Genomic DNA, 23,024 nt, shown 5'->3' with positions numbered 1-23,024 from the left:
GATGGCCATCTAACCTCTTCTTAAAAACCTCCAGGGAAGGAGAGCTTACCACCTCCCAAGGAAGCCTGTTCCACTGAGGAACCGCTCTAAGTGTTAGAAAATTCTTCCTGATGTCTAGAAGGAAACTCTTTTGATTTAATTTCAACCCATTGGTTCTGGTCCAACCTTCTTGAGCAACAGAAAACAACTCGGCACCCTCCTCTATATGACAGCCCTTCAAGTACTTGAACATGGTTATCATATCCCCTCTCCGACTTCTCCTCTTCAGGCTAAACATACCCAGCTCCTTCATCCTTTCCTCATAGGACTTGGTCTCCAGACCCCTCACCTTCTTTGTTGCCCTTCTCTGGACACGTTCCAGCTTGTCTACATCTTTCTTAAATTGTGGTGCCCGAAACTGAACACATTAGGGCTGTCGATTTGGTTCGGCCCAAACCAGAAAAACAGCCGAATTTCCTCTGATTCGGCGGTTTTTAGTTCGGGACGAACCGAACTCAAAAATGGTGGGAAAACGGGGGAGCCGAATTCAGCGAGTTCGGGAGTTCACGAATAAATTTGGCAAATTCGGGGCGCAGCAGCATAACCGTCAGTAAGTAGCATTCTCCCCCGGCCAATCGGTGGCCAAGCTGGGTCTTCTTCTGGCCAATCAGTCAGGATTGAGTACTGGAGGAATCAGCTGCTGCGCGGCCCGGCCGGGGAGAGAAAGAGAGAGAAATCCTCGTGGGGGGTGGGTGTGCACATTCACTCCTTTCCGTGGCTGCAGGGGGCGCATTTTTGGGGGAAGAGATCCCAAACTTTCAGCGGCGCTTCAGACGAGCCTTCTTAAGAGACCCCCCAAGTTTTGTAAACGTTGGGTCAGGGGGTTCCGAGATATGGGCTCCCCCCTTTCCCCTCCCCCCTTTTCCATTTCTGTGGCTGCAGGGGGCACTTTTTTGGGGGTGCAGCCCCCAAACTTTCAGCATAGCTTCAGACAAGCCTTCTTAAGAGACCCCCCAAGCTTTGTAAACATTAGGTCAGGGGGTCCCGAGATATGGGCTTTTCCCTATTGGGATGAATGGATCACCCGATCCTGTATGCATCTCCAGAGCGGCAAATCCAAGGCAAAACCTCGCATGCTTAAATAGAATCGTATTGGATTACCCAGTCCTCCCAGCCCCTCCTGATGGAACAGAAGACAGCCACAGTAAGACCCCTTTGGGGGCTTTAATCTATCATTTTTCTCCTGTGTGTGTGTGTGGGGGGGGAAAGCAGAGTCTGTGTGTGTGGGGGGAGGGAGCAGTTTCTGTGGGGGGGGAGCCAAAGGGGGCTTTCGCCCGTTCTGCCTGGGGGGGGTGCCCCCTCGAGTCTCTCTCTCCCTGGTTTGAGGGGGGGGGCTTCAGTTGTGTGTCCTCAGGTTTTCCCTCATTCATAAGATCAGTTAGGTCTATTTTGATGCTTGCTCAAAACTGGTTTTCAAATGGTGACTTAAAGAATGCATTTGCCGGGTCCCGACTCGAGTCCGATGTAAAAGGGGAAATTCCACCCCCTCCTGCTCATTATGCATAGCTAGCTGCCTCTGTCCCTTTCCATGGTTTGCAAACTCCCAGGTGTCAGGTGTTGCTTTGCATGGTTGCAAACATGTTGCTTTGCATGGTTGTGTTGCTTTGCAGTTGTGTTGCTTTGCAGTTGTGTTGCTTTGCAGTTGTGTTGCTTTGCAAACTTCTTCGCACCTGCCCCGCCCTTGCTCCCCGCAGCTCAGCTGTTTGTCGGGGCTGGGAGCTTTGTGAGTGCGCGGCAAGCTCTGCTCAGAGATGCACATTAAGGGTGGGAGGGACCCCTTTCGGGGCCCATATCTCAGTCCCTCCTGACCCAATCTTTACAAATCTTGGGAGGGTCTTGCAAGAAGGGTCCTTCGAAGCTCCTCTGAAAGTTTGGGACCTCTACCCCCAAAAATGCCCCCCCAGAGCCGCAGAAAGGAGCGGTTGTGTTTTTAATGGCTTTATTCGACCGAATTTTTTCCCCGAACTTTGAATTCGCGCTGAATTGCATGGACCCGAAGCGGGGGAGTTCGGACTTCCACATATCCCGAATCCAGACGGACCGAATTCGGCCGAATCCGAAATATACCGATTTTTTTTTTCAACAGCCCTAGAACACAGTACTCTAGTTGAGGTCTAACCAGAGCAGAGTAAAGCAATACCATCACTTTGCGTGATCTGGACACTATACTTCTGTTGATGCAGCCCAAGACTGCGTTTGCCTTTTTAGTTACAGCATCACACTGCTGACTCATGTTCAGTGTTTGGTCTACTAAGACCCCAAGATCCTTTTCACACACACTACTGCTCAAACAAGTCTTCCCCATCCTATAATTATGCATTTGATTTTTCCTACCTAAATGCAGAACTTTACATTTGTCTTTGTTGAAGTGCATTTTCTAGCCCATTTCTCCAGCCTGTCAAGATTATCCTGCATCTTGGCTCTGTCTTCTGCCATATTTGCTACCCCTCCCAATTTAGTATCATCTGCAAATTTAATAAGCATCCCCTCTATTCCTTCATCCAAATCATTTATAAAGATGTTGAACAACACAGGGCCCAGCACAGATCCCTGAGGAACTCCACTAGTCACTTCTCTCCAAGTGGACAAGGAACCATTAACTAGCACTCTTTGGGTACGATCTGTCAACCAGTTGCAGATCCATCTAACAATAATAGGATCTAACCCACATTTTCCCAATTTGTCAACTAGAATACTATGTGGAACCGTATCTAGTATCTAGCCTTACTGAAATCTAGATAAACTATGTGTACAGCATTCCCCTGATCCAGCAAGGTAGTAACTTTCTCAAAAAAGGAGATAAGATTAGTCTGACATGACTTATTCTTGAGAAACCCATGCTGGCTCTTAGTGATCAGATCCATCCTTTCTAAATGCTCAAGGACGAACTGTTTGATGATTTGTTCGAACACTTTTCCTGGTATAGAAGTCAAGCTGATGGGTCGGTAGTTACCTGGATCCTCCTTTTTCCCCTTCTTGAAGATGGGGACAACGTTTGCCCGCCTCCAATCAACTGGCACCTCACCTGTTTGCCAAGACTTTTCAAAAATAATGGACAGAGGTTCCGAAATTACATCTGCAAGTTCTTTGTACCCTTGGGTGCAATTCATCTGATTTTGTTTCATTTAAAGAAACCAGGTGTTTGTGCACTATCCCAATGCCAATTCTAGGCTGCAAATCCCTTCCCTCATCACATGTTCTGTTTATGCCATGTTGAGCACCACTTCCCTCACACACACAAAAAAAAAACCTGAGGAAAAGTAGGAATTGAGTTCTGTTCTCTTCATCTCCCGTTACAATTTCACTTTCCAGTCCACGCAATGGGCTTATCTTGTCCTTGTTCTTACTCTTACTCTGTACATAGGAAAAGAACCCGTTTTGTTGGGTTCCTCAGAATCTTATCTCCTCCTCTTACAAGGAAAGTTAACATTAGAGTAGTGATTAACTTCCAGTAATTTGGCTTACTTGAGGTCCTAGGCTGCATCCCTCAAGAGTTTTCAAGTGGGAAAAAAATTTTTTTTACAGGCTGCTAAAGCATTCTCTTTTTCAGACTGTTGAGACCCAGTGTGGTTAGAGTGTTGGACTAGTATCTGGGAGCCCTTGGTTCAGATCTCCACTCTGCCATGAAAGCCTGCTAGCTGGCCTTACACTAGTCACATACTTTTAGCCTAACCCTACCTCACAGGGTTGTTGTGAGGATAAAATGGAGGAGAGGAGAATGATGTAAGCCACTTTGGATCACCATGGGGGAGTTACGTGGGGGTATAAATAAATTTTACAAAATATAACCCACTGCAGCTCTCAGACCCACAGTGGCTTTACTGAGGTTCCATTGAATCTCATCTAAGTTCCTGGACTGCACTTAGACCTGTGCTCCATCATTGATACCTGCATTTTCAAGAGCAGCTCTCACATATGACCAGTGTGTTGCAACAATCCTGCATGCCAGATTTTAAGGTAGTTAAGTGACCCTGTGATAAAACTCCCACTACTGAAGCTGAATCCTGGACACTGCCTTATTTTACTCAGTACCAAGGCCAACAATTATTGCAGCCGATTCAGTTCAAACGTTAAAAGAGAAGTAGATCTAGATGGATCCCACATACGATATGATTCCACATGCTTAGCACACCCCATGGGGGGAGCAAAGTATCATTCAAATGCTCTTTTGGAACTGCTTAAATGGAAGACCCAGAACTGCCCTCAGTAAAACAGATTTACAGCATCAGTAACAGCTTTAAAAAGTATGTGTGTTCATAGGTGTAGAAAATTTCATGTTCCACCTTCTGGATTAAAAAGGAACCAGCAAAGAGCTCTTGCTTCTATTTTTGCTGTGGGGTCATTAATGCTAGCTGACAGTTCCCCTTCCTGTTCCTATGCATACAATCCCAGCAAAGCCTGCATTTCTAGCTATGTTCTTTTCTTACTCCAATCCTTAATGGTTGCAGTTTAGGGTTGCCAACCTCCAGGTACTAGCTGGAGACCCCCTGCTATTACAACTGATCTCCAGCTGACAGAGGTCAGTTCACCCAGAGAAAATGGCCGCTTTGGCAATTGGACTCTATGGCATTGAAGTCCTTCCCCTCCCCAAACCCCACCCTCCTCAGGCTCTGCCCCAAAAACCTCCCGCTGGTAGCGAAGAGGGACCTGGCAACCCTAGCTCAGATGGAGATAGCATTATTTACTGCTATGATGTAAAATGATGCATTCATAATACCTGGGGTTCCAATGGACCAGTCAGTTACATGTATTCAATATCACCAACAGCACAGACATCGTATGTGTTTGAAAAGTGTGACTTGTAATTGGCTTTCTGTAGATGTTCTCTACACACACACACACACACACACAAACACACACATTTTGATTGAGTGGTCTCTGCAGACACAGCTACAGTTATCTCGCTGAGGAAATCCACAAAACCTTTTTGGCAGGATCTCCATTTTGTATTGACACAGTAATAATGTAAAATTCAATAAATAACTATCAAAATAGCAGGTTTGTCAGCTTGCGGCTCTTCACATTCTGTTGTTCACAACAGGGTCTGATATCTTGGGGTCTGATATCCTGAAACCCCACCATACCAGACAGGTATGAAGTTGACATAAATATTATTGCAAAATTAATCACACCATTGCAATTAAAAATCACATTCAAAATCAGCATACTAAAGTCTTATTAGCTTTAGGAAGATTTACAGCCTTATCCAGAAATTTCAGCTTATAGTCTGACTACTATATGTGGTAATTCACATTTCATCCTACCCTTTGTCTAAGCAGCTGTGGAAAGTATGCATAAACCTCCCCCTCTTTTCCATTTCATTAATGTAACAACCTTGTGAGGTAGGTTGGCCCGAGATGATCACTTGGACAAGCTTCATAGCTGAGCACAGATATGTCAGATCCAAGCTCATCACTTTAAACACTACACCACACTGACTGTCTAGTTTTTACAAGGAGCAAGGCCTTTTCAGTTGTGGTATGGAGTTATGGAACAAATGGCGTAGAAAAACCCAACTATATTCCTCCTTAGACTCATTTTGAAAACAACTGGAAACTTTTTTTTTATTCTATAAGACCTTTTTTTAGTGTTTTAGTGTGGCTTTGCTCTTTAGTGTTGCTTTGCTTTTGAATCACATTATTAAAACATTTATATATACTAAATTTTAATTGCTTCACTACATCTAAACTGCATGTATATAGATTGTATAGAACTGTGGTAAATACATAACAAATGAACATAGTGTGTGACCACTAGAAGAGTCAATAGTCCCATTTCAGCTAACATGCAGTGTTGATAGAATGCATACAGGGAGAGAGAGCAGGATGATCACAGAAGGTGCCAACCAACCTATGCACATTCATTTAATGGTCCACATGAGGTCTACGGGAGGGAAGGCAGCATGGTACAGTCCAATCTCAGAAGGTAAGCAGGGTTGATACTTTGAAGGGAGACCACCAAGGAAGACTCTGCAGAGGAAGGCAATGGGAAGCCACCTCTGCTTCTCACTTGCCTTGCAAGGCCCCTTGCTGGGGTCACCATAAGTTGGCGCAACTTGACCGCACTTTACACTCACACACATGAAGACATGAACACCATGCAAGCGATTCTCTGTATTGTCATATGATTCACCTTACCTGGCAACCCCATCCCCAAAACTACGTTCCCGATGCATGGAGGGAGCCCTATGAGGATACAGTTTTATTGCACGGTGTTTACACAGGTCTTCCACTAAACCCTCGTAGGTCAGGATCCAGCTTCTCCTCCCTTGCAATTCATGGATGCAATTCATTCTACACTGTCATCTGAAAAGGGTACAAATGGCTGTGGAACATAATCCATGTGAAGTGGATGCATTTCGGAGTAGGAGTGCTACCTGAATCACCCTAACAACCAACAGAAAAGAATGACCTTGTGAATTTCAGTGCTTAATTTCTGGACGGTACGGTAATCCTCCCCCACTCCCAAGTCCTTCCTTTTGTTTCCAGGTGTGGAAGGTATTATGGTTATTCTTTGGGGAAAGGAAAATCCTTTTAATCACTAGATAAGTTTATTCCTCTCATGTACCTCTGCGATTGGAAAACAGCGTCCTGAAACAGGGAAGCATCCTGATGAGATGACTGAAAATACTTGCCATCTGACAAAATATTTCATAGACAAAAGTTACTCATTATGCGTGAAGCAAAATTCATCTTGGGGGGAAGAATTAAATTATCCAAAATATTTTTTTTTAAAAAAGGTTATGGCTAAAAGCTGCTGAAACTCAGAGTATAGAAAGCCCTACAGCAATCATGCTGGAGACCCAAGGTAGTCTTTTCCTTTAAAACTTTCAAGGGGGGGGGGAATCAATTTTTGGCCACTGTTCCCATCTCTCAACTGGCGAACGCACTTCACAGGACAAAAGATGCGCTCCCCGTCCATTCTGCTGGATGTTCGGTGCGCGTTCAGGTCGCAGGGGCGATCCCTAGAGACGCTGGAGCCATATCCGAGCGCGACCGACCTCCCCTCCCGCTCCCTCCCCCCTCGCAGGGACTCGAGAGCGGAGTTGCGGCGGGGAATGGAAGAGCCCATTTAGCACTAAAATCGGGGGTGGGAGCAGGAGGGGGGGGGAGCGGCCTCCTCCGGCGCGGGAACGAACCCCGCTCCCGGGAAAAGCCCCCCAGGCGCGCAAACGCGACGCGTCCCGCCATCCTCGGGAAGAGCCCCGTGCGAGGCGTCCTTCCGCAGGGCAGAGAAGCCCTGGCCTCTTCTCCCCCCCCCCCCCGCGCGCATCCTTCTCCCTCCGCGCGCAGGAGCCGAATGCGGCGGTGGGGGCAAAGGGAGGCGGGCCGGGGATGACTTCATGCAGCCGGAGCGCCGCGGCTTTGGGCTGGGCGGCTGCAGCTGGGAAGGGTGGGGGGTGAATGACGGGCAGCGCTGCCGCCGGGCGTCTGCCCAGCGCGCCCCCACCCGCCCCCGCCCCGCAGAGGCTCGCCGGGGCTCGCCGAGCAGCAGAGGCGGCGAGGAAGATGCGTTGAGTCGGCCGTCCGGAAGGTGGGTCGGGGCCCCGGACCCCAGTCCCCCCACCGCTCCGCTCCGCAGGAGCCTGGCTGCAACACGTGCGTCCCCCGGCGGGCGTTTGCTAGCCGGAGCTGCAACTGCGTAGCTGGGGGTGGGGGAGGCGGGGGCTGCTTTTCCCCATGGGCGGGGGGGGAGGTTTTTCTGCTGGCAGCCGAGCAGGGATCCCCCACCGGCCTCCCCTTTCCGCCTCGTGGTGTAGGCGACCGGCGTGTGTGTGTGTGTGGGGGGGGCTGGATCTGTTCCCCCGCCGGCCGACCCCACGTGCCGCCGCCAGCCCGAGCCGCTCTGGGGGATCGAGCGGCCAGGGTCGCCGGGAAGAGCCCGCTTGAGGAGCCGGGCCCGGCGAGAGGACGCCCGAGGAGATGCGGCCCCGCCAGGGCAGCGCTTATTTTTCCTCCGTGTCCTAAAAATAGCCTCGCGAGTGCGGGCGGGGGGAGAGGGGGCGCCGGCGCGGGCTGCCCGCCTTCTGGCTGCTTTGGGAGGAAGGGAGCCCGGCGAGAAGCGAAGCTGGTCTTGAGTCCACCATCCTGGAACAGCGCCGGGCCAACCCATCAATCAGCCCCGTTGCGGTGGGATAAGTGCTAGACCGCCATCCTGGGACGTGGGAACGCCCTCCCCCACACGGCTCGTTCGCAGTGGGTCGCCGTGTTAGTCTGTCTGCAGCAGTAGAAAAGGGCAAGAGTCCAGGAGCACCTTGAAAACTAACAAAAAGATTTCCTGGCAGGGTTATGAGCTTTCGTGAGCCACAGCTCCCTTCTTCAGATACAGCTAGAATGTGAATCCATCTGTCTTTAGGTAGAGGCGAGTGAATTCTCACAAGCATTAGTATGCAAATGGTAACAGTATGTCAATGTGAATAGCAGGCGTGATGGGATGAGGTGTGGTATGCAGGAGAGAGATGGGTGTGGAGAAATCAGCATTGGTCATGAGCCCTGAATGCAAGGTCTTTATTCTAGTTCACCTTACTCCCAGCATGCAGGATACTAGAGCAGCATGCTGAGAGTGAGGACGGCTTTGGGAGTTTTCCGTGGAGGGGGAATTTACCGCTTCTGGGATCCTGGGGGCAGTATTGTGGCCTGCAGGGTTTATCCACTGGGGGGGTTGCCGCTGGATTTGGAGGGGCTCCTGAAGGGTGCCGCCATGTTTGTTTTTGGCACAGTAGTCATTTGAATGACATGCATGGTATCTTGCAGTGCTAGTGGTTTAAAAATGGCAATATCAAAAGAGTAGCTGTGGGGCAGTGTAAATTCCAGGACCTGTTTTGGAAACATGCTCTGGAATTTGGCTGTGAGACTACTTATTGGTCTGATTTGGACCGATTTAGATCTAATGGAAAGACGTACAGTGTGTAATATGAATGGATTTGTCTGTCTCATGAAATCCTTAATGGATGGGGTTCCCCACCACCTATTTTTAGTGTATGTTTATGGGCTCTTGAATCTCATCCATGCCACAGATAAGATGCCAGGCAACAGCCCCCACGTTTGCTGTTGGATGCTTTCACTGTTTGAAGCATTTGGCGTAAACCCACAAATTCATGGCTGTCTCCAAAAGCTGTCTCAAAAATCTATCATTTCTCTCTAGCAATGGAAAATCTTTTCTGCCCAAAACATGGATTTTGTGCCAGAATATGCAATATGTTATGCCAATAGTCTGCTTAACACCAAATAAGCTTCCTTGTATATCTGTTAAAAGCAGCTCTCCAGGAGTCAGTGGTGGGCAATTCATTCTGTTTAGCAAATGTAGAAAAAAGGGAAATGCTTACTGGGAGCCATTCCTGGTTCTGCCTCCACATTTCACTATTTTGGATGACACCTATAGATTCATCACTGCTTTTCCTTCTCATTGTTCACGAATGAGAACTGCTTATCAACTATGTATCTTTGCTTTGATTAAGTTAGAAATGATATGTGTCAAAGTACTCCTAGAATTGGTACACTACTTCCTGCCCTTCCCTGTTTGTTGGGTACCAAAACGAGCGTTTCCTGGGACTAGGGTATTTCACAGTCTATTCTTCCCAAAGACTATTCTTTAGCATTGCTTGGTACATATCTCCTTTGTCTGAGCCATGGAGAATGTATTCAAGAAAAGAAGGATTTAAATGGTGTATTTGGCATACCTAGGCTAAGTGGCTAATTTATTCTGTGTTCTTCAACTCATACCTAGAGCCTCTGTTATCTGAGTGGTCTGGATATGGCCATAACGTTTGGATGATCAACATGGTACCAAAGCAGTTTTTTTTTTTTTTTTTTTTTACAAAGGATTGCATTTGAGGGAAGAGGTGGGAGAGGGAACACACAGTACATTCAGATTATAGTAAATGTGGTATTCAAAGTACATTTGCTGAGCCACAAAGACTAGTTCAGCAAGAAACATTCAGAAAACTAGAACCTGCATTTAAGATTGCCTCCTGTTTTCTGGAAGGAGTTCTGTACCTGGTGTGTGATATGCAAAATAAAAAATGCAGCTTCATCGATACCATGTTTCCTATCAGGTGGTCTCCCTTTTCGCCAATAGAAAACCTGTTGAATCCATATATACACATACCAGATTCCAGGTTTCTGGAAGTATCAACCCGTTGAAAGTATACTTTGAAGTCTTCTGTTTTGAGGGAAAGGTGTACAAGTGTCCAATTTTCAGATTTTCTAATAATCGGAGTGTCTTAGACTCTATGTATCTAATTCTAGGGCTCTACCTCAGTGTTCTGACAATTTGGGTTGTCAGAGAATCTGGGACTCACGAATGTTTGCTGTACTAAATGCACTGCACACACACATAAAGAGGTTGAGGGTACCAAAATAAATCAAGATAACAAGGGAAAGCTAAAAAGGATGGCAGTATAAAATATGCCTGTTTATGGAACACAAAACATATCATGGCTATAACAGTCATCAAGTGATGCTACTTGTTCATATACATAGGGTTTTTTTAATGCCTGAGGAACATAGTATTGTTTTTTTCCAATAAATTCGATCTCTCACTATTCACTGTGTTTGTCCTTGGAAATTATTTCCCTTAAATATAGCTCTACAGGCAGTGATGAGAAAATACTTTACATCCATTCGTTCTCCCATGTAGCAGCTATCCTGTTAGGCCTATATAAATTTTAGGTGATAGTGTTAAGGAGCATTGAATGAGCATCTGCTTGAAAGTGCATCTAATGCTCTTAAGTCTGATAACAGATTTGCAAGAAAAAGCAAGCTGGCAGTGGGAAGCGGATACAGGCCTTAAATCCTTTTGTGAAATGGTCTACCACTGCTGTTGAGTAGCTGATTCAGGTGATGTTCCCATCTTTAAGCCAAGGTGGTTTTGGGTTAAAGAAGTCAGTCTCCCTGAATCAGTTGTAGGTAGCTGAGAACTTTAGCTAGGAGCAGTATGCCATCACAGAGAGTTCTACTCTCATTTCTGAGACTGCGCGGTAGTCTGTTTTGCTGGTTCCAGCTTGGCCTTGTTAGTCTGCTTGTGGTGAGCAGACTCAGTGAGCAGGACTCCTGTACCTTTTAATCGGTCTGTAAAAGAGAGAATTTTGACTGGACAGGCTTGTCAGTGTATCAGTCTGCTGACAGGATGATTGAAGCCACACCTGCTGAAATTTGTACTTTGTTGCAACTCTTAAAGGTACAGAAACTGCTTTGATGCAACTCTTAAAGGTACAGAAAGAGTGTTTGGACTGCCAAGGTTTCCGTCCTCCCTGGTGCCCTCACTTTTCTGGTGAGTCTCCTTAGCTGCCAGTTTAGAAGGCTGCAAAGGAACTCCTTTATTAAAGAACCCCATGGCTCCTCTTGCCTGTATTTCTTCACCATGTCTCTTGGCAACTACATACCTGGCAGAGGAGGGTGATCTAGTCTGCTCTGCATTGCTTTGTGTTCTGTATCCAGATCCACCCCTGTTATAATCCCAGGTTGGTTGTCTCTTAGGCTTGCTGCTGCTCTCCCCCACTCACCCCCATGCACTTGTTTTAGGCAGATAACTCTTTCTTGCCAGAGTCTCTTTTCACCCTCTAAGAGTTGCAGTTGGTTCCTATTTTATGGTAAAGAGCCAAAAGAGGAATTATTTGACACTATCTGCTGCAGCAACCACGTAGCCAGTGACATCAGCTGACTGCAAAAGGGGTTTCTTCTTCCTGAAACTGATTGCGACAGACTGCAGAAATAGCCCAGAACCCTCAGCAGCACCAGATTGAATGTCTCCAGCTGAACTGGCCTCCTCTTCAAGACTTTTATCACACCAATCCGGCTGCAAAAGATGCACCAGCCTTTGGAAATGTAGTTGAGATACTGCTGCCAAGACCACAAAATTAGTTCATAAGATTACATGCCAGTGCTGGGAATAGAGGCTTGTTTAAAAGGAGAGCTTTGCCTCCTGTTGTAAAATATAAAGCTTTTTCTTCTTCTTCACAAAATGTCTCCCCCCCCCCTTTTTGCCATAATAGAATGTATTCTGTATGAATAATCTACATATCAACTTGTAGGAACAGAGTGAGGTGGAGTGGTAGTTTCTAAACACCAGTGTGTGTGTGTAAAGTGTTGTCAAGTCACAGCTGACTTATGGCAACCCAGTAGGGGTTTCAAGGCAAGAAACTAACACAGGTAGTTTGCCATTGCCAGCCTCTGCATGGCAACCCTGGCATTCCTGGGTGGTCTCCCATCCAAGTACTAGCAAGGACTGACCCTGCTTAGCTTCTGAGATCTGACAAAATCAGGTTAGCCTGGGCCATCCAGGTCAGGGCAGAAACACCAGAGGGAGACTCTAAAATTGAGGAGCACCAAGGAGTGGGTTTGTGGAGTTTGTTAAGGGCTCCCTGGCCTTTCTTGTGATAATTTAAGCACTGTACAAGGGCCTGGTCATATGTTGCAGCTGGTCACTCGACTGGTCTGATATTGAAAGTTAAGCAATGCCTGTAGGATTGTGCTTGGAATGGCTGTGCCAACAGCAATGGCTGCACGTGTGGCTGCATGGGCATGAACATTTGAGATGTCTATGTTTTCATGCTGGGAAGAGCTGCATTGGTTAAATATCTGCCTGTCATGCACCTACTCATTGTGTAGACGCCTTGGCAAGATGAAAAAGTGGCAGCCATAGATCTAAGGTTGTCAGTATGTCCCTGTCGAAAGTCTGGTCTTCACAGGCAGCTGAATGTGATAGAATTCTGAGGTGGTGGAATGGGCTATACCAGCGGTTCTCAACCTTTTTCCGAACGTGGCTCCCTTCCAACCTTCTTTCCTTCCTGTGGCTCCCCTGTCCTACCAGTAGAAAGGTAGCTATTTAAATGTTTTGTTTGTAAATAGCCAAGGAACAAAGAAGCATAAACAGCCACACAAAATGCACACATGCAGTTCTTATTGGGAAACTGAAATTTACAAAAAATACCCCACAAAAAGTGAATACAACATGCTAATAAACAACAATGTTCACATACAAGGGAGAACAAAGCCTCTACCACTGTTGCACAAGATTACAGCGATACAAACATCCACAGTTGCAAACGATGCATAGAAGTGCAATGAAGAAAGTCATGTGTTAGGTTTTCATGTGTTTCTGTTTTCTTCGCCCCCCTAGTCTTGTGCTGTGGCCCCCCATTTACTCAATTTTCACTTGTGGCCCCTTTGGAATATCCTGGGGGGTCAGATGGCCCCGGGTTGAGAACCATGGGGCTATACAATTTAAGAAGGTAGGTTCAGTATCACAGTTCAATTTCCTGCCATCTCCTCAAATGCATACCAGGGAGCTTAACTCTTCACATGCTGTGCAGGTTTTCTCCTCAAAAGGAATAATTACTGTGGGTGAATTAGCAAAAGTCTAATCTCTCCCCTGCAGTCTGAAGTGGTTGAGTCCATTCTGTCATCTCAGGACTGTCTTATTATCACTTCTTTCTGCTGCATGTCTGGACCAGGCCTGAGCAACTAGAGTAAATATACGCTCGACCATAAAGAGTGGGTTTGGTGGTATGCTCGGTGGTATCCAAGGCCAGTTGCCATCCAGAATAAAGTGGTTTATAGATGGCAATTGCATTGTTTCCCTGTTAAGACAGTTTCTTGTGAAGACTGGTGGAAGTTCTTCTTAATGTTGAGGAACAGGTTACTGAGGTCCTGCCGTATTTATCTGTGTGAATGTGTAGTTTGTCTAAACAGTTTGGGTGCTGAGAATATGCTAGGGAATGTGTATGTAAAGTGCCTTCAGGTTGCAGCTGACCCCAGCAAGGGGCTTTCAAGGCAAGTGAGAAGCGGAGGTGTTTTGCCATTGCCTTCCTCTGCAGAATCCTCCTGGGTGGTCCCCCTTTCAAGAACCGACCTTCTGAGATCTGATGAGACGGAGCTGCCTTCCCCCCTATGCTAGGGAACATGCACCCTAAAATGGACAAGCTATTTGCACTCTTGTTGGAAACAAGGCAGTTTTTAGCAGAGAGAACACACTGAACAGAGACGAGTTAGGGCGACACCCTCTTCCCGTCCCAAGTCCTGCTTTAAACTGCAGCTTCAGTGGCTGCATTTTGTGAAAAGGGGAAACAAACTCAATCACCTATCCATTTGGGGCACTGATCTCCTAATAATGTTCTCCTAATCATGTTCCCACAACCTGGCTTTCCTCAGGGAGCAGGGTTGTCTCTCTGAAGCAGATGTTCGCGTGGGAGGCAATTATCGACGATATGGAGAAACTACTTCACAAAGTGAGGAGGAGGAAAATATAGAGGTGTTGTGGGAGGACAAAGAGGCAAAGTCAGCTTGCATGGAAAGAAGAAGGCATTAATTAAGTGCAGCAAGAGAGCAACGTAAGGCCTTAGCTACTACTGTATGTCTGCTTCTGTTAATGTTGAAGTGAAAAGGCAGTCTGGTTCAGCTCTACATCCTGGGTAGAGGTTGTTCCCTTCGTTCTCTGCTTCCCTTCATTGTGTCGTCATCCACCTACACCGCATCTCCCAGATTAGGCAAATAAGATCTGGCTAAGAGCTGACATCTCAGCCTTCCATCCTTCTGAGGTTGCTAAAATGAGCACCCAGCTTGCTGGGCGTTAAGTCTGCCTAGTAAACATCGTGTTGTGATGTCACCCCATGGGTCAGTAATGACCCAGTGCTTGCACAAGTGACTACTTTTGCCTAAGATCTGACAAAAGTTTTTCCTCTTTTCTGTCTCTCCTCCCCCCCCCCACACACACACACACTTTGCAGACTTAAGTGTGTATATGGGGCAGATTGTCCTCATTCCTTTCAGCCTTGACCCTTTCTGTCATCCTGTGAATGTGGCCAGTAAGAAAAAGTGAGGGCCTGTGTTGTAATACTCATTTCAGACATGACCCATGATGACTAAGACAAAGCTGTCTTTAGTGGTGTGAGCCTGAAAGGCAGGAATCTACACATTGTTGTCTTGCTTGCTTGCTTTTTACTGTTACTTTGTATAGTATAGTGGCTGAGAGTGTGGATGGTAAAGTTCACAGTTTGTCTTGGCCTTATGCAGGCCAATCTTCTTGCATCCTCCATTCTCCATACAGGGAAAATAATACTGACTTTACCATTACAGAGTTGTGTTGGCTGCTGAAGTCATATATTTGAAGCACTCTGAACACTCCAAAGCTTTCTATGAATATCACAGTAGCTGGATCTTGCAGTGACACGTAGTGGGTAAGAACATGGGATCTGGGATACCAAACCCCTTCCACATTTCATTGGGCATCAAGTGAACCTAAAGCCATTCCTGTATGTAGTGCAGAGCTCCAGTGATAGGTTTCCCCCCCATGAGCCATAGCTTCTAGATTCCCCTTGCATGCAAGTGGTTTACAATGATTTTACAAATATATGATGCAGGCCTTAGAGGCAGTATAGTAATCCAGTGTGGTGTACTGAGAGTGTCAGACTAGGATCTGGGAGACCCAGGTTTGAATCCCCATTCTTCTGTGGAAGCTTGCTGGGTGAACCTTGGGCCAATTATATACTCTCGACCTAACTTACCTCACAGGGTTGTTGTGAGGATAAAATAGAAGAGATGATAGCAATAAGGCAAGCTATTTTGGGTTCCAGCGCTCCAGAAACCTGACCAAGGCAGCTCACAAAGTATAAACAATGCAATAAAATTATAAGAGCCACAACGTTCATAATCAAACAAGCCATAAAAGCAAGTCAAGGGCATAAAACCAGCACAAAACAACTTCCAGTAACTTCAAAAGGGTATTCATAAAATTGTTGTCAGGCTAGAAGCAGATCATAACAACAGCTTTTAAAACCTCTCAGCTAAAAGCCTGGTTAAAGAGTAGGGTTGCCGGGCCCTGCCTGGCAAATGGCAGGCAAGTTGGGGCTGGGGATGTGGGGAGGGGCAGCCCTAGTCCAAAGAAATGTGGCCTGGAACCTAGAGGGCAGTAAGGTAGGCTCTAAGTGAACCTCAAGGGTGAAGAAATCCCAAAGGTGAGGTGCCACCACGGAAAAAGCCCTATCTCTGGTTGCCACCAACTGCCTCACCTCTGGGATTCATCTTTATATATCTTCTATTTTCTCTGATTATATCTGAAGGCTCTTGGAAGCTAGAACCCTGTTTTAGTTGCTTATTTCAATAGGGCTGAAAGTACACTAAGATTCTTTGCTGCCAGCAGCACATGCTATATGGCAGAAGTACCCAAGCTTTTTGAGCCTGCTGGCACCTTTGAAATTCTGACACAGCATGTTGGGTTCAGCCACAAAATGGCTGTCACAGGAGGCAGAGATAACCACAACATGGCTCCCAAATCTTACCTTCAGTCACATAGTGAAGATCCTTGTGCTGTGGTGGCAGCTGCTGCCAAAGCAACATTAAAAAAAAATCTGCACAGCCAATCAGAAGCCTTGCTGGGCAAAAGCCCCACCCACTGTCCAAAAACCCTTAGCAGGCAACAGAGAAGGTTTTGACAGACACCAGAAAAGGTGATGGGTGCCATGGTGCCCATGGACTTCTTGTAGGGGACCCCGATATATGGTAACAAAAGCAATCTGATTTCCGATTTCATTTTAGCTTTGATTTAATACATAACATAAAAGCCATGCTGGATCAGACCAAGGTCCATCAAGTCCAGCAGTCTGTTCGCACAGTGGCCAACCAGGTGCCTCTAGGAAGCCCCCAAACAAGACGACTGCAGCAGCATTATCCTGCCTGTGTTCCACAGCACCTAAGATAATAGGCGTCATGACTAGAATCCATTTTTACTAGTAGCCATGAATACCCCTCCTCCATGAACATGTCCACTCCCCGCTTAAAGCCTTCCAAGTTTATAATGACTTTATTATGGAGTCTGTATGATCTTGACCAAAGATGTTTTACTGTCTAACCACAGTTCTGCACCCTGTTAGTATGCATTTATTTTAATAACAGCCCCCCCCAAAAAAATCTGGATTAGTAAAGGCTTGTTCTTTTCCACTTCTTGTACCCTTTCTGAGATTTTTAATGTCTAATGCAATCCTTGAGTTCTGACATTTCGAATTTGGTGATCTCAGTCCAAGATGATTCTAAAGCTTTTTCAGCTAGCCAAAGAGGAGAATTTGAATAATGTCTCTTTCTCTTCCGTTTGCTGGTTCACTTGTTTTGCATAATTAGTCTCTTTTTCTGCTGAGCAAAATACATTGCTGCAATACCCTGCCTCCTTATTTTTGTTGTGTAGGATGGTATAAGTAGGTGCTTCTGTCGATACAGCAGTTGTGCAGTCAATAAGCTGTTTGTACTTTCTTGAGAAAGGGAAGTGATATTTCACAGCAGTGCTTAACTAACAGCTAGAACAATAGGACAGTTGAGGAGAGAGGGCCTGCAGCGCAGATGGCTTAATGGAGATTTCTTACCTTTTTGTATAAGCAAGTTTGGAATAGCAAAAGAGGTGGTGGGAAGGTAGATGTGTGATTGTGCAGTGTTGTGATTTTCATGCACATTGTGTGTGTGTGTAAAGCACCATCAAGTCACAGATGATTTATGACGACCCCATAGGGTTTTCAAGGCAAGAGCTGTTCAGAGGTGGTTTGCCATTGCCTGCCTCTGCATGGGCTGAGAGAGTTCTGAGAGAACTGTGACTGGCCCAAGGTCACCCAGCCGGCTTCATGTGGAAGAGGGGAGAATTGAACCCAGTTCTTCAGATTAGAGTCCAACATCATGATTAGAGTCGTGCACGTTACTGGTTGAAAATACAGACTGGGGGATGTTTCAGATTAATAACTCCAGTTAAGAGCAATCCTGTGTTTGCTGATGGCAAGCAGACCTTGATTCCATCTATTTGGATACAAAAAGGGCAAGAGTCCAGTAGCACCTTAAAGACTAACAAAAATATTTTCTGGTAGGGTATGAGCTTTCGTGAGCCACAGCTCACTTCTTCACATACAGCTAGAATGTGAATCCATCGGTATTTAAGTAGAGGAACAGTATGTAAATGTGAATAGCAGGCTTGAATAGCAGTCTAGCTGTATCTGAATGTGAATAGCAGTCTAGCTGTATCTGAAGAAGTGAGCTGTGGCTCACGAAAGCTCATACCCTACCAGAAAATATTTTTGTTAGTCTTTAAGGTGCTACTGGACTCTTGCCCTTTTTGACTACTGCAAACAGACTAACACGGCTACCCACTGTGAATTATTTGGATACAAGTGTAGCTGGTAAGCTCTTATTCCTACTTCTGGATTTATAAGGATTGGTTGTAGTTATGGACAGTTTGTTCATGCATTACAGTTTTTAAAGAGTATGCTTTTGAAAAAAATATAAGGTTGCATTCAGACATCTTGAACAAGGTTTGCTCATGATGAAAATGAGCCTGGAAGTTCTCAGGCTTATACGTTCCCTCTCATCGTGGAGCCCTGGTGAAGGCTGCCTAGTTTGGAACAAACTGCACTCTGCTGCAACGTCCAAATTGGTTGAAATGGCAAACTGGTTTGTTTTGCCTGCAAATCTTGATTTAGAATCCTCCTTTGCAATCAAGAGGTTGTTTCACTGAATTCATCGCAACAACGAACAGCAGTATCTCCAAGCTGGGCAAGTTTTGTGGCTTGTGGGAGGGGAGAGGGAATGAACGATGAAAAGCTATGGTTCATTCTCATCATTAATCAGGATCTAAGGCTGCCATCGTATTGAATGTGACAAACATAAGAATTCCTATATGATAAACGTGAGCCTTTCAAACTGCAGATGCTGAGAACTGAACATGGGACCTTCTGAAAGCAATTCAGCTGCTCTTCCACTGAGCCACATCCGCATGCTGTATGATAAACAAGTTATTGTACTTATCAGTGACCTGGGACATACAATTACGGTATACACAATCAGTGCTAAGCCCATGTGTGTGTTAAGTGCCGTCAAGTCGCTTCCGACTCATGGCGACCCTATGAATCAATGTCCTCCAAAATGTCCTATCTTTGACAGCCTTGCTCGGGTCTTGCAAATTGAGGACTGTGGCTTCCTTTATTGAGTCCATCCATCTCTTGTTGGGTCTTCCTCTTTTCCTGCTGCCCTCAACTTTTCCTATCATGATTGTCCAGTGACTCTTGTCTTCTCTAAGCCCATAAACCATCCTTTAGTAGTGAGAAAATGGTATTTTGTATGCTACTTGCCTGTAAGCAAAGGTGCTTTATATGTTTCAATCTTAAGACTGGAATTTTTTTTAAAAAAAGTTTGGTCCAGGAGAGCCTTTATTCAATTTGAGCTTTGAGGAAGATTTCAGATCTTAACATACAAGGGTGTGGGAAGCAACTCTGCTTTAGATGGGGAGCTACTTTGTCCTGGAATTCTGTAGTGGGGATGCTGTATGTAAATTGAGTATGAGATTAAATACTCTTCTGTGCACTCAATTTCTGAATAGTAAAAGAGTACTAAAACGCCCTTGAACATAGAAAGGTTTTATTGCATCTGTATATTTCAGCCAGCTAGCCAATATGTTCATTATATTTGAGATTTTAGAATATGGCAGTTATCATTGTTCTGGTTTTTAATAATTCTAGCTATTAATTTTAACTGTTGTTACATTTCAGAGAAGGATGTCATGTTACAGTATAATAGCATGCTTTTCTTAAATTATACTCATTTTAAACATGCATTTGCCAGTAGGGAAAGAGTACACTCCTGTATTGTTTTGAAGAACATATCCAAAATGGGAAGTGGGGAGTGGGAGATTAAAATATAAATGTAAATGATATATTTCAGAAAGGCATTTCAGTTATTTACAAATATTGCATTATATTAAAATCCATGATGCATGCACAAAAATTTCATTAGAATTTTCTATAAAGTAGACTTCTCCTGTGTTTACATTTGGTGTTAGCAATCAGGGCAAGAAATGATAACGGCTTCTTAAAATAAATCTGTGTCATCTCTCTCCCCCCCCCCCCAATATTTAGCAGCCTGAAGAGTGCATATCTGTTTTCAGGCTTGGTTCATGTGCTACATGGCTGCAAATGGATGACTGCACACAGTGAGGAGATGTAGATAATGGCATGTTCACCTATATAGATTTGCACATCTCCATTTTTATGTGTACACCCATAATATTTTGCAAGTAAAACACATAGTGTATGAAGGGCCCCTAAACTGAAAGAAACATCTGGCTGATAAAGATGTGAAATTCCCATTTTCATGCCTGTATGCCTTTGCATACATAAATGAGTGTTGTTCACTAGATTTACTAGGGAATCATGAACTTTATCCATCGGAGCTGTTAACCCAGACTTCTATTATTGCAATGTAAGGCCCACCAAAGCCCTCCTTCCCACTTCTAATGTTGCATATCCCTGTAGATTCTTATCGGAGCATGTCCAGGTTTTTCCAACAGCGAACTGGATAAGGAAAGGGTTTTTGTTAATGTGCTTCTCTGTGGTTAAATACACTATAAAACAATATCCCACCATCATACAGGGGTACAGCCAAGTGGATCATATAGGGTAATGAACCTCTCTCAACACGAGTTCTGCCAGCTTCTCTTGAAACCTGAGACTGCTGACATCACAGTTTTGATAGAAGTAACAAAATATGCAGAGTGAATAACCATCACGACTGCTCTGTACACCAACACATTTCCAGTTACCATCCAGAGCAAACTATGTGATTCATTTTCTACAGCCAAGCTCTATGATGAAACCCCATTTGAATCCTTGGGGTTTCAAGGCAGAATTAAATTGAGCATTTTAAAAGCTATAGTATAGAAGTGGCAGAGGAAGGCACTGGCAAACCACCTCTGTTAGTCTCTTGCCATGAAACCCCCAAAAGGGGTCGCCATAAGTCAGCTGCGACTTGACGGCACTTCTCTCTCTCTCTCTCACACACACACACAGTATAGAAATGAAGAAAGAGATCCAAGGTAAAAATGGAAGAGTAGAATTTTCCTTTGGAAACTTTGCGAACTGCTGACTAGGGCTGTCAAAAAAAAAAATTCGGTACAGTTCGGATTCGGCCGAATTTGGCCCTTGTGGGTTCGGTACGTGCCGAAGTCCGAACTCCCCCACTTCGGATCCGTTCAATTCGGCGGGAATTCAAAGTTCGGGAAAAAAATTCGGCCGAATAAAGCCATTAAAAACACAATCGCGCCTTTCCGCGGCTCTGGGGGGGGGCATTTTTGGGCTTAGAGGTCCCAAACTTTCAGCAGAGCTTCAAAGGACGTATATTGAAAGACTCCCCAAGTTTTGTAAAGATTGGGTCAGGGGGGGCTGAGATATGGGCCCTGAAAGGGGTCCCCCCACCCTTAATGTGTATCTCTCAGCAGAGCTTGGCGCCCACACACAAAGCTCCCGGCCCGACAAACAGCTGATGAGAGCAAGGGCGGGGCAGGTGCTAAGAACTTTGCAAAGCAACACAACTGAAAAGCAACACCTTTGCAAACATGCAAAGGGCGGGGCAGGTGTGAAGAATTTTGCAAAACAATACAACTGCAAAGCAACACAAGCACGCAATGCAACACCTTTGCAACAGTGCAAAGCAACACCTGACACCTGGAAGTTTGCATACCATGGAAAGGGACAGAGGCAGCTAGCTATGCATAATGAGCAGGAGGGGGTGGAATTTCTCCTTTTGCATTGGACTTGGGACCAGGCAGATGCATTCTTTAAGTCACCATTTGAAAACCAGTTTTGAGCAAGAATCAAAATAACCTAACTGATCTTATGAATGAGGAAAAACCTGAAGAATAAAAATGAAGCCCCCCCTCAAACCAGGGAGAGAGAGACTGGAGGGGGAACACACACCCCAGGCAGAACCGGCAAAAGCCCCCTTTGGCTCCCCCCCCCACAGAAACTGCTCCCTCCCCACACACACACACACAGACTCTGCTTTCCCTCACACACACACACAGAAAAGAAAAAATATAGATTAAAGCCCCCAAAGGGGTCTTACTGTGGCTGTCTTCTGTTCCAGCAGGAGGGGCTGGGAGGCTGGGTAATCCAATATGATTCCATTTGTATCCAATATAAGATACAATGTATGCATCTCTCGAGGGTGATCCATTCATCCCAATAGGGAAAAGGGGAAAGCCCATATCTCGGGGGGCCCTGACCCAATGTTTACAAAACTTGGGTGGTCTCTTAAAAAGCCTTGACTGAAGCTCCGCTGAAAGTCTGGGGTCGGCACACCCAAAAATGCGCCCCCTGCAGCCACGGAAAGAGAAAAGGGGGGGAGCCGATATTTCAGCCCCCACTGAACCCATCTTTACAAAACTTGGGTGGTCTCTTAAGAGGGATTCTCTGAAGCTATGATAAAAGTTTGGGGGCTGCACCCCCAAAAAAGCGCCCCCTGCAGCCACGAAAATGGAAAAGGGGGGAGAGGAAAAAGGGGTGGAGCCCATATCTCGGGGGGCCCTGACCCAATGTTTACAAAACTTGGGGGGTATCTTAAGAAGCCTTGTATGATGCTCCGCTGAAAGTTTGGGGTCGGCACACCCAAAAATGCGCCCTCTGCAGCCATGGAAAGAAAAAAGGGGGGGGAGCCCATATCTCAGGACCCCCTGACCCAATGTTTACAAAACTTGGGTGGTCTCTTAAGAAAACCTGTCTGAATATCCCCTGAAAGGTTGGGGTCTGTACCCCAAAAAATGTGCCCCCTGCAGCCACAGAAAGGAGCGAATGTGCACAAGCACCCCCTCACACACACATGAGGATTTCCCTCTCTCTCTCTCTTTCCCCGGCCGGCCGCACATCAGCTGATTCCTCCAGTACTCAATCCTGACTGATTGGCCAGAAGAAGACCCAGCTTGGCCACCGATTGGCCGGGGGAGGAGAATGCTGCTTACTGAAGGTTATGCTGCTTACTGACGGCCCCGAATTGGCCGAATTTATTCGCGAACTCCCGAACTCGCTGAATTCGGCCCCCCGTTGCCCGCCAGTTTTGAGTTCGGTTCCTCCCGAACTAAAAACCGCCGAATCAAGGGAAATTCGGCTGATTTTCAGTTCGGGCCGAACCGAATTGACAGCCCTACTGCTGACAAACAAAAGGTGGTGGCCAGTACTGAGTAGAATGTAG

At 45.9% G+C, this 23,024-nt stretch overlaps 1 protein-coding gene across 1 annotated transcript in view; it reads left to right on the top strand.

Moving 5' to 3' along the window:
- The first annotated feature begins 7,532 nt into the window (after window positions 1-7,532).
- Window positions 7,533-23,024, top strand: part of PKIA (cAMP-dependent protein kinase inhibitor alpha) — a 54,953-nt gene continuing 39,461 nt past the window's right edge. The window contains exon 1 of the mRNA XM_056854461.1: window positions 7,533-7,572. The gene's annotated coding sequence lies outside the window, so the exon portion shown is untranslated. The remainder of the gene's footprint in view (window positions 7,573-23,024) is intronic.

The sequence above is a fragment of the Euleptes europaea genome, chromosome 8 (assembly GCF_029931775.1).
Source record: "Euleptes europaea isolate rEulEur1 chromosome 8, rEulEur1.hap1, whole genome shotgun sequence".
NCBI lineage: Eukaryota > Metazoa > Chordata > Lepidosauria > Squamata > Sphaerodactylidae > Euleptes > Euleptes europaea.
This window is presented reverse-complemented; position numbering and strand designations above follow the sequence as displayed.